Genomic DNA, 9,479 nt, shown 5'->3' with positions numbered 1-9,479 from the left:
GGTGATTCAATGTCTTCTTAACTCCAAGATGCCTTCTTGTTAAACTATCATGGGATTGACGCAGCACAACTTTCCGTAACTTTCTTGGCATAACTGTTTGCAAGGTCGTCACTTCCCACCCGCAGTTTCCCATCTCTGGAAAAGAATACCATCTTCAAGCTTCAACTGGTCCCATTGTGCCAAATAGTTCTTTGTCACAGGGCTTAAGCTAGACACCTTCTCCCAAGCAGGGTGCAAAACACTTGCTTGTAGAAAATCAATTATTGGCTTTCTTGGTCTTTCTCCTGTTCTGCTTTACATGGTTCCACTTCACCATCATCAACTCCTTCAGTCACTTCGACTTCATCTTGATGGCACCTGGTTAGCTCAACCTCTTTTTTGCAGCAATGTTTGCAGTCATGTTTGCAGGGTATTTGGCTCAGTCTATCGACACTTCCATGAGATTTCACAGATGCAGCAACACTTACCGGAATTTGGCCTTTGTTGTTCCCAAATGTCATTTTATCAAAGTTAACTACATACTTCCTCGGTAGTAAGTAGTTCAACCCTAATATGCATGGGTATTCAATGTCAGCCAAGTATACTTTGTGCCTGTCCTTTATGCTCATGAGCCCAATAGTTACCCACACTGGTCCCCACAGCCTTGAAGAATGTCCTGTCACACCACAGAGCTTCTGTATGGCTTCTGGTATTCCTTTGTGATCTCGCATCTTGATACTCACATGGGTTTGCTGAGATGCAGAATCTATGACAAAGGTGCACTTTTGGCCATCCAGCTTTCCTGTCACGTAAACACTATGTGTGCTTGCCATTTTACATTTAGCTGTTGGGACTTTCATGATGAGGGTTGGTGGGCATCCCTCAACACCAACCACTATTGGTTTCCCCAAGGCTGACTTATTGGTAGTATTCTTTTTACACTGGTTCCCCATGTCCTTGTTCTCCACAGTTCGAACAACCTATCTGGGTAGCAGCCTTTCCTGCCGTGGCATCTTTCCTGTGTTGAAGTTGCCGACATTAAGCTCTCTTGTGCCCAGGTTTGTTACAGTGCCAGCAAAGTCCCTCATACCTCTCTGAAAGCTGCCCTTGAATCCTGATGAATGTACCAACCTTGGTACTTCTGTGCTAGATTTAACGTAGGATTCGAATTCAAGAGCTCTGGCCATTGCATCGAGCATAGTAGAGGGTCGTTCTTGCTTTACTTGTATATTCAGTTGTGAACTGATCCCTCGGCAACAGCTTAAGGACACCGGGTGGTGCAGTTGGGTAGACCTTGTGTGCCATATTTTCCAAATCTTGTGCCAGCTCTCCCCTTTAGCTCCTAAACCTAGTTCTGTAGACTCTTCCATACCTGAGTTCTAGAGTAGCTACCAGTGCTCTATAGTTGTGCCTGTCGTCTCGTGACAACTGTCCAAGTATTTCCAGTGGTTGTCCCTTCAAGCTCATTGCCAGGTACACTGCTTTCTGCTCCTCTGTCCATCCATTCATTTCTGCCAGGAGCTCAAATTGTGCTCTATATGCTTCCCATAGAATTCCTGTGGCTTCCTTTCTACTAGATTACCCCTATTGCTGACACTCATGTCTGGAATGTGACTTCTGATGGGGCTGAAGACGTTTGCATTAGGGTTTAGCTGCGGGATCTGGAAAAGGCTTCCCATTGTCTGGGGCTGATTAGGTCCATTGCTAATATGTCATCCTTGTGTAAAAGACAGTAAATCATCCTTTAATGTATTTAATTCACTTTGAAATTTATTAATATTTTCCATTTGCGTGAGCTGGCTTTCTCTCTACTGTTGGAGTCTTTCTTCCTGTTTATTTTCTTGTTCCAGTTGCCACTGGTGCTGGTTTTCCTGCCACTGCTGTAGTCTCTCTTCTTGTTTATTTTCTTTCTCATCCAACCAGTGCTGTAGCCTCTCTGCTTGTTTCTTTTCTTTCTCCTCCAACCACTGCTGTAGTCTCGCTCGTTTATTTTTTCGTTCTTCTTGTTTCTTTTCTTTTTCCTCCAACAACTGCTGTAATCTCTCTTCTTGTTTATTTTGCTGTTCGAGCTGCCACTGCTGTAGTCTCTCTTCTAGTTTATTTTGCTGTTCTTGTATTGCTGCCATCAAATCTGCTAGGCTGTAGTTTGATTTGCCACCTCTCAATTCCATCTTCTTCTTCCTTTTCCACCCCACTTCTGACACCCATTTGTTGCGTATCTGCTTGTTTGTTAATTTCCCGTATAAATTATTTCCGAGAAACTTCAGCAATACAAGTCCTTTCTTAATTAAAACTAGTTTATTCTTTTTCGATACAACTTTGCAATACACAGAATTTCCACAGTCACTTTAACTTAACTACTTTTATAAACATGGTATAATTCACATTGATTCACACACCTTACTTACGGCGCCTACTGTTCTCTTGACTCAATTTATTTCTCTTCAATCTATCTTCAGCTTATATACAAAGAAAGAGGTCGTCTAGCAAACGCTGGGTCATTCGTGATATTGCCCAATAAGTCACGAGCCTTATAGAAACTCCAGCGCTCATGCTCCTAGTGTCATGTGACTTCTGCTGTCGTAACAATATAGTTAGTGGCTCCTTGTAATTATGATGTGGTAAACTTGGTTTAAGCCTTTAGCTTAAGTAAAAGTTGTATACCATTATTTATGCGAATTATATTTTCTTATTCTCTTGCAGTGCATGTTTTGTAGCTAAAAAGGTTTTGAATTTTTCTAAGTTCTAATTTCTACACCTTAAACCTGATTGAGGTCACTTTGCAGAACTTCGGAATAGTTTTGGAGTCTTCCTAGCCAGTAAGGCATACTAATAATGCTCTAAAACCACGTCATCAGCAAGTTCATACAGCATTTTACTTTTGTCTTCTCCCAGAGACACCACATTTAAAATCGGATGAGAGCCTCCCTCAATGCTGACAGCATCTTAGCGATAAACATACTTGGAAGGTCAGCGGTAAGTCTCCGGACATGCAACGTTGTGAGAATGTCCACATCCTGTTACAAGGACAGGATTATTGGGCAAAAAGCACCATTTATACCAATACTGCAGCAGAGGCAGAACTGATGATAAGCCATGTCAACAGCTAGTTTAAACTAGTTAATCCTGAATTATATTTGGCCAATAACTCAGCTGGTCATAGTAAGTAGCTTGAAACCAATGTTATGGTGACTAGTTTGGATAACTATAACTTGGTAATGTCATATGCACCTGTAATGGTACATGGACATGGGGTTCAGTTTCTAGTGTTCTTTAACTGTCCTTGTTGGGTACCAGACACTCGAAGGGAAGCCAACACTTTGACCAGTTAGCACAAACTTCATTCTATCAAATGGTAAAAAGCTTGATGCAAGTGGAGAGGAAAGTGCATCTCCAATTGATTTTGTCTAGGTAATGTTGTCCAGAAAATAACCACTGTAACCCAATTATAAAGCCAACATGATGAACCCAAATTTAGCTCTTCTTCATCTATCTGTGACAATATGGCACATGTTAAGTCTCCAAAAAGTCAATGCCAACTCCATTAATCACATAAGAGATACTGATTTTTTGTTTGGAATTAAGCACAAAGCTACACAATGGACTATCTGTGTTCTGCCCACTGCGGGTATCAAAACCCAGTTTCTAGCGGTGTGAGTCCACAAACACTGTGCCACTGGGAAGCCAAGAGATACTGAAGAGACACTTTAATTATCTTTATAATAAAGCTACAATGCTGAGAAAACTTGTTGGTCACAGATGGACTGGTTCATACAACTGGATCCAGAACTAAGATAGAACAAATCTTTGCACACCCTTGTTGGTCACAGATGGACTGGTTCATACAACTGGATCCAGAACTAAGATAGAACAAATCTTTGCACACCCTTATTGGTCACAGATGGACTGGTTCATACAACTGGGTCCAGAACCAAGATAGAACAAATCTTTTTCACACATACAGCAACTATAAATTATAGGAAGGTGAAGTTGTGCAGGTAAACACATTACAACAATATCACAGTCTTTTTGATCAATTATTTATTTAGCCTACACAGGGACTCAAATGTTGTATATATTACCCGAGTAATATTTCTTGACAGTGATAATTAGGGGAATTATTCTGCCATGATTATACAAGTAAAAAAACATTACAATCAACCTGATATTATTCAATAACTTTTATTGCCTGAATATTATGCAGTATTATAAACAATCTCAAGAACATTGTTTGTGGGTGTAATCCATAGAAACTGTAAATTTCTTTATTAGAAATAAAAAAAAAAGGTATAATATTCTTAAAATTTCAATAAAGAAAGAACACAACATTTCATGAACTTGAAAACATTCAGTGAAATGCTGTGTTCCTTTATCAAAATCTTGAGATTATTATTTAAATAAGTCTCAAGATACCTCAGTATAATACACACGAAAAATGTCTTTATTCAGTTACATTTTCAAAAGTTTATTACAAGTTGCCTATAACTAGATCTACTAATAAGGATGAATTCTGGTGTGGATAATGCTAGCCCTACCCTTAGACTAACACACATGGGAAAGACTAATGCAGGGTGTCTGCTTTATTTATGTAGATAAGTAATTAATCCTTTTATAATGATGTCTGTATAGATACACACTTTCCCATTTATGATAATGACACTTGCCCCCACCCCTGACAGTTCAATGAAAAGACATGATTCCATGCTACAGAGGGGAAACGTATTGTGTTTATATATATATAAATTGTGTGTGTAGACAGAGGTGTACCAGCATAAATAAAAATGTAATGTATGGCTTCATATACCACAATGTTAATGCAGTAGGTGCTTAAAAAATAATAGATTTTTGTAACGCTTATAGAAAATTCAGTTTCCCATCTCTACCAAAACTAGAGTATTATAGAATATAGCTGATATGTTATAGAACAGACATATATACTTCTTACACTCTACTTGAAAAAAAAACAACTAACTATTGTTAATACCAAGTAATATATTCAAATACAAGTATATTTTGTAGTCACAGTAATGCATGTGCACTATATGGAGGCAGGGGAATTCCATGCTATTGCTCATTAATTAATAAATCATATGACAGTGCATCATTATGAAACAATCAAATGAGTGTAGTTCCCAAATTGTTATTTTTAATAATGGTATTATTATTATTAAGGCATTAATTAGAAACCATTAGCATTAATGAGCTACTTATTATGTTTTAAACTTTGTTTTTCATTCTAGATTTTGATTTGTATTTGTCATAGATTTTATATCAATTTGGAATCTGAAACTGGTTTTTTAATAATATTGTGTATTTTACTGTTGGACAATGGCAAGTAATTCTTGCATATACCAAGTAACACATTACTAGCCTTTGTAAGCATTTCTGCACATTAAGATACAATTTTTATGTCATGTAAAAGCATATTTGATTATATGTGCCTAATAATTGTTGTCGTATATTGACGTGTATAACTAACCATGCATCTAGGTATTGTAAATACACAAGGACTGCATGTTCATATACAACAGTAAATTTAAAAATTTTTATGCCCATTTTTACATATGAAGTTATGTAAAATTAGAACATGAACAATGTTAGCATGTCAAAACTATCAGGCGGTATTACACTGTATTTTTATCATTAATTTTGTGTCAGTTTTCTACTATTGAGACTTAAACTACCAATAATAGTTGAATGTTGGTTGTACTAATTTAACTAAGTTTGTAAAAGACAACAATTTTAGAAAACAAATTGGCATTCATATTTTGTAAAATTTTTCTTTTAAATTTAGTAGTTCAAAAGAGGGAAGGTTCTTCATATCAAATCTAACTATCAATGGAAAAAACTGCTTTAGAGATTGTAAAGATACATAATTTATTGTCAACTTATTATCAACATTTCCTTGTAGGAGGCTAACAAAAGAAATAAATAAAACACTGTAAAAGCATTATCAATGCTATGTATCACTTTCAGTGTATATTCATTTTTAAAAAATTAGATGACCAACAAAGAAATACTCAACTGGTTGAAAAGTAAAATACTTCTACAATTATCACACAGTAACAGAAAAGTTTCACAATCAAATACAATTCACTAAAGCTCCACTTGCTATAATGTGTAAAAGCACATATGTGTCTAAACAATCAAGATTTAACTTACAGAACATAAATACAAAAAAATATCCGACCTGCTTACAGTGAGTACTACCAAAAGAGATCGAGAAAAAAAACAGTTTTGTTTACAATAAGTACTAAAAAAAAAACTTTGCTCACAATAAGTACAACTAAAAAAAGTAAAAATTATTAAGTAACCTTATTACAACATCCCCAAGTTTTACATGAATGTGAAAAAAATTAAGTATTAAAGCTTTTTTTCCATTTCTTCTCCAAATTTTGATTAAGTTTGAATTCTACAAAACATTTTGATTTTGCTTAGTTAGAAAATTCTAAAATGATCTCAGCCATGCCTATATCGAAAGGTATAAAATATTTTAAACAGTTCAAAGAATACAGACTACCAAAATATGATGACTCTAGAACATCACATTACAAAATCTCAAACGAAGAACATGGGGTAGAATTGAATGATATGAGAATAATGTAGAGAAACTAAGATACTGAAGAACCAAATGGAATAAGTAGTTTTATTTCAATTTCTTTCTTGAATATTCAGTGTCTTTCATACACTGAATACAGAACCTAAAATTACAATGATGAGACATTCAATTCTGTTATTTATTGTTTGGAATGCAATAAGGGTTATTTCATGCAACAATCTGAGCCAAAGACTAACTTCAAGTCCAGCTATATATATAAAGCAGAACATTCACAAATAACTTACTCAAAAAACAAAACACAATAAAATTTTCTAACATTGAACAGCAGCTAAAACATTGTTAGCACATTCATGAACACCAATTAAGTGCAGGCAACTTAAATGCTTTCTTCCTGTGATTAATTAGAAATTACACTTCCCAATAACCACACGAAGTTTACTCTTATTACAATACACATAAATGTACACTTGCATAGATTGAATATTTTTCAACTATTTTTATACTAAACTTATATTAAATCTAGACAACTCTAAATTTTACTTTCTTAAACCAATTATAATCAAAATGCACTCCATAATTATTTAAGTCTAATCTTATTTTTTTAATTTCAAATAAGTGACAGCCATCAAAAGCTAAGACATAGTTTGAACAGAATATCTAAAAAAAAAAATTCACTGTATTAACATGAAAATATGTACGTATGTAAAATCTTCTAACACTCAGTTGTTAAAAAAAAACATATTGGCAACTTATTCACGAGAAGAATCTTAATTTAATCAGGAACGACACTGTGAAAAATGATAAACTAAATTTTATAAAATTCTAATTCTAATTAAAGGCTGGACATACATATTATATATATAAAAAAGTCTCCTAATTAAAGTCTTCCAAATTTAAAAACTGTTGTACTTCTGTGAAACTAAAGTTGTTTCAGTTTTTATATATATTTTCCATTTTGTATGCCTTTTATAAATATTGTAATATTTTTAATGTAAACTTTCTTTACTACTATATTGTATTTTTAATCCTGTAGAAAAAAATTACTAAAAGATGGAATGAGAACATTCTTAAATATGTTTCTGGTGTTTCAGTGAAACTATTGATTCTGATAATATTAACATATTTACATCATAAGACAAAATATTCAATAACATTATCAAAGTCAATTTATGTAAGTAATAATTCAAAACTCTATAACACTTTCTCTCCTTCAATTTCTATACTTAAAATAGTTCATAATTATTGGAAGGATCTTTACCCAGATAAGTCAATCCTTGTCTTCTCCCCATAGTATTGTAGTAGCTTTCATGAGAAATAGCTTTTGATTCTGTACATATGCTCTTCTAAATGGCAAACAACATTGCATGTGGATCTTCAAAGGTTGACTCATCTTTGAAAATTGACCTTTGTTTCTTTCTGGGTTGCATCATTATGCCCATATCTTCCAACAGAAACTGGACTTAGTGTCATAATATTGAACCTTCCAATCATTAACTCACTTCAGTTTCTCATAGACAAACTTTCATATGAATAACATATTCTATGTCAATTTAGTTGGGCTCATCATCACCATAAATGTCAAAGACCAGTGTAACCCACAGCTTCATATGCTGCTTATTACCCATAACCTTCTCTCTCTCTCCCCTAAATATATAGCTAGCTGGTTTACACTATTCAGATTTACAATGACCTAGCATTGTCTGAGGTATTCCACACTCACAATAACTCTACACCTTTCATACACAAAGATAATTCAAAGAATAATCCTTTAACAGACTGAAGCCCTCCAATTTGATGTTTGATACAACCCAAGCATTTTGAGCATTTAATGAAACAGTACCCCTAATGATAAAGTATTTTTACCAATCATTCAATGAGAAGAAGGCTTCATATTTATAGCGACAGTATTACAAACATACCAGCAAACCCATGGGCCTATGGCCCACATTTATAGGACCTCTATAATGCACATTTAATGCTTGAACTACTATTTTGCACTTTTTCAATTTAATGATCATTGCCACTATAATGCAAGTTTAATTTCTTTAGCAAAGTTATAAATGGTATTAGTAGGCCTACTTATTTACATGCTCAAATCTAAATCAGTTTAAATTTGGGGTCCACTTTTGGGAAATCCATGTAAAAAGTTTTTGTAAAATACTAAGGTTCCCTAAGGGGTTGGGCAAAAAATTTTACCTTTGTGTAAATCTTGGGCCAAGACGATTCATTTGGCATCACCAGCAGTTTAGGAGGAGGGTTTTTTTGGAAAATCCTCAGGTTCTCCAAGGGGTGAGGTGAAAAATGTTTACCTTTGTTCAAACCTCAGGACCAATACAATTCATTTGGTACCATTTAGAAGTCAGTGCAACCAAAGGTTTAGGAGTTATGTGACACACACACAAACAGACAATGCATCTTATTATATAGATTTGTTGACATACTAAAGTGTGTAACTTGGGAAATATGGAATTATGTTTGTATAGAATTCAAGACATCTGCTAAAACCTTGTACAGGGATCCCTCGATTAATGCGTTTTTGTTTAGTGCGCTTAAATTTTTTCTATAACCAATATTCGATTAGTGCGTGCATAATACTCGATTAGTGCGGTAACACACATTTCATTTTAACCATAGTAATTGAAAAGTAAGTTTTAGGCACCAAAATTAAATTAAAAAAAAATAAATTAAAAATAGAAAATGGGTAACTGTTTTACTTGTCAAGTTATTACTAGAGTGTCCACCCCTGGGTATTTTAGCGATTTTTTTCACCCCTTGCCCCGGGGTAAAATACTTGAAATACTTCAGGGCAAATCTTTACTATTTTACTGAACAAATATCTTTTTCATAACAATAACTCATAAAAACCATCGTCATCATGATGATCGTCGTTGTTTATAGGAAACGAACCATAGATTTGAAATATAAGTCAGTGAAAAAGGGT

This window comes from Limulus polyphemus, unplaced genomic scaffold, assembly GCF_000517525.1.
Source record: "Limulus polyphemus unplaced genomic scaffold, Limulus_polyphemus-2.1.2 Scaffold781, whole genome shotgun sequence".
NCBI classification, from domain to species: domain Eukaryota; kingdom Metazoa; phylum Arthropoda; class Merostomata; order Xiphosura; family Limulidae; genus Limulus; species Limulus polyphemus.
The sequence above is the reverse complement of the archived record's forward strand: the minus strand, read 5'-3'. Positions refer to the sequence as shown.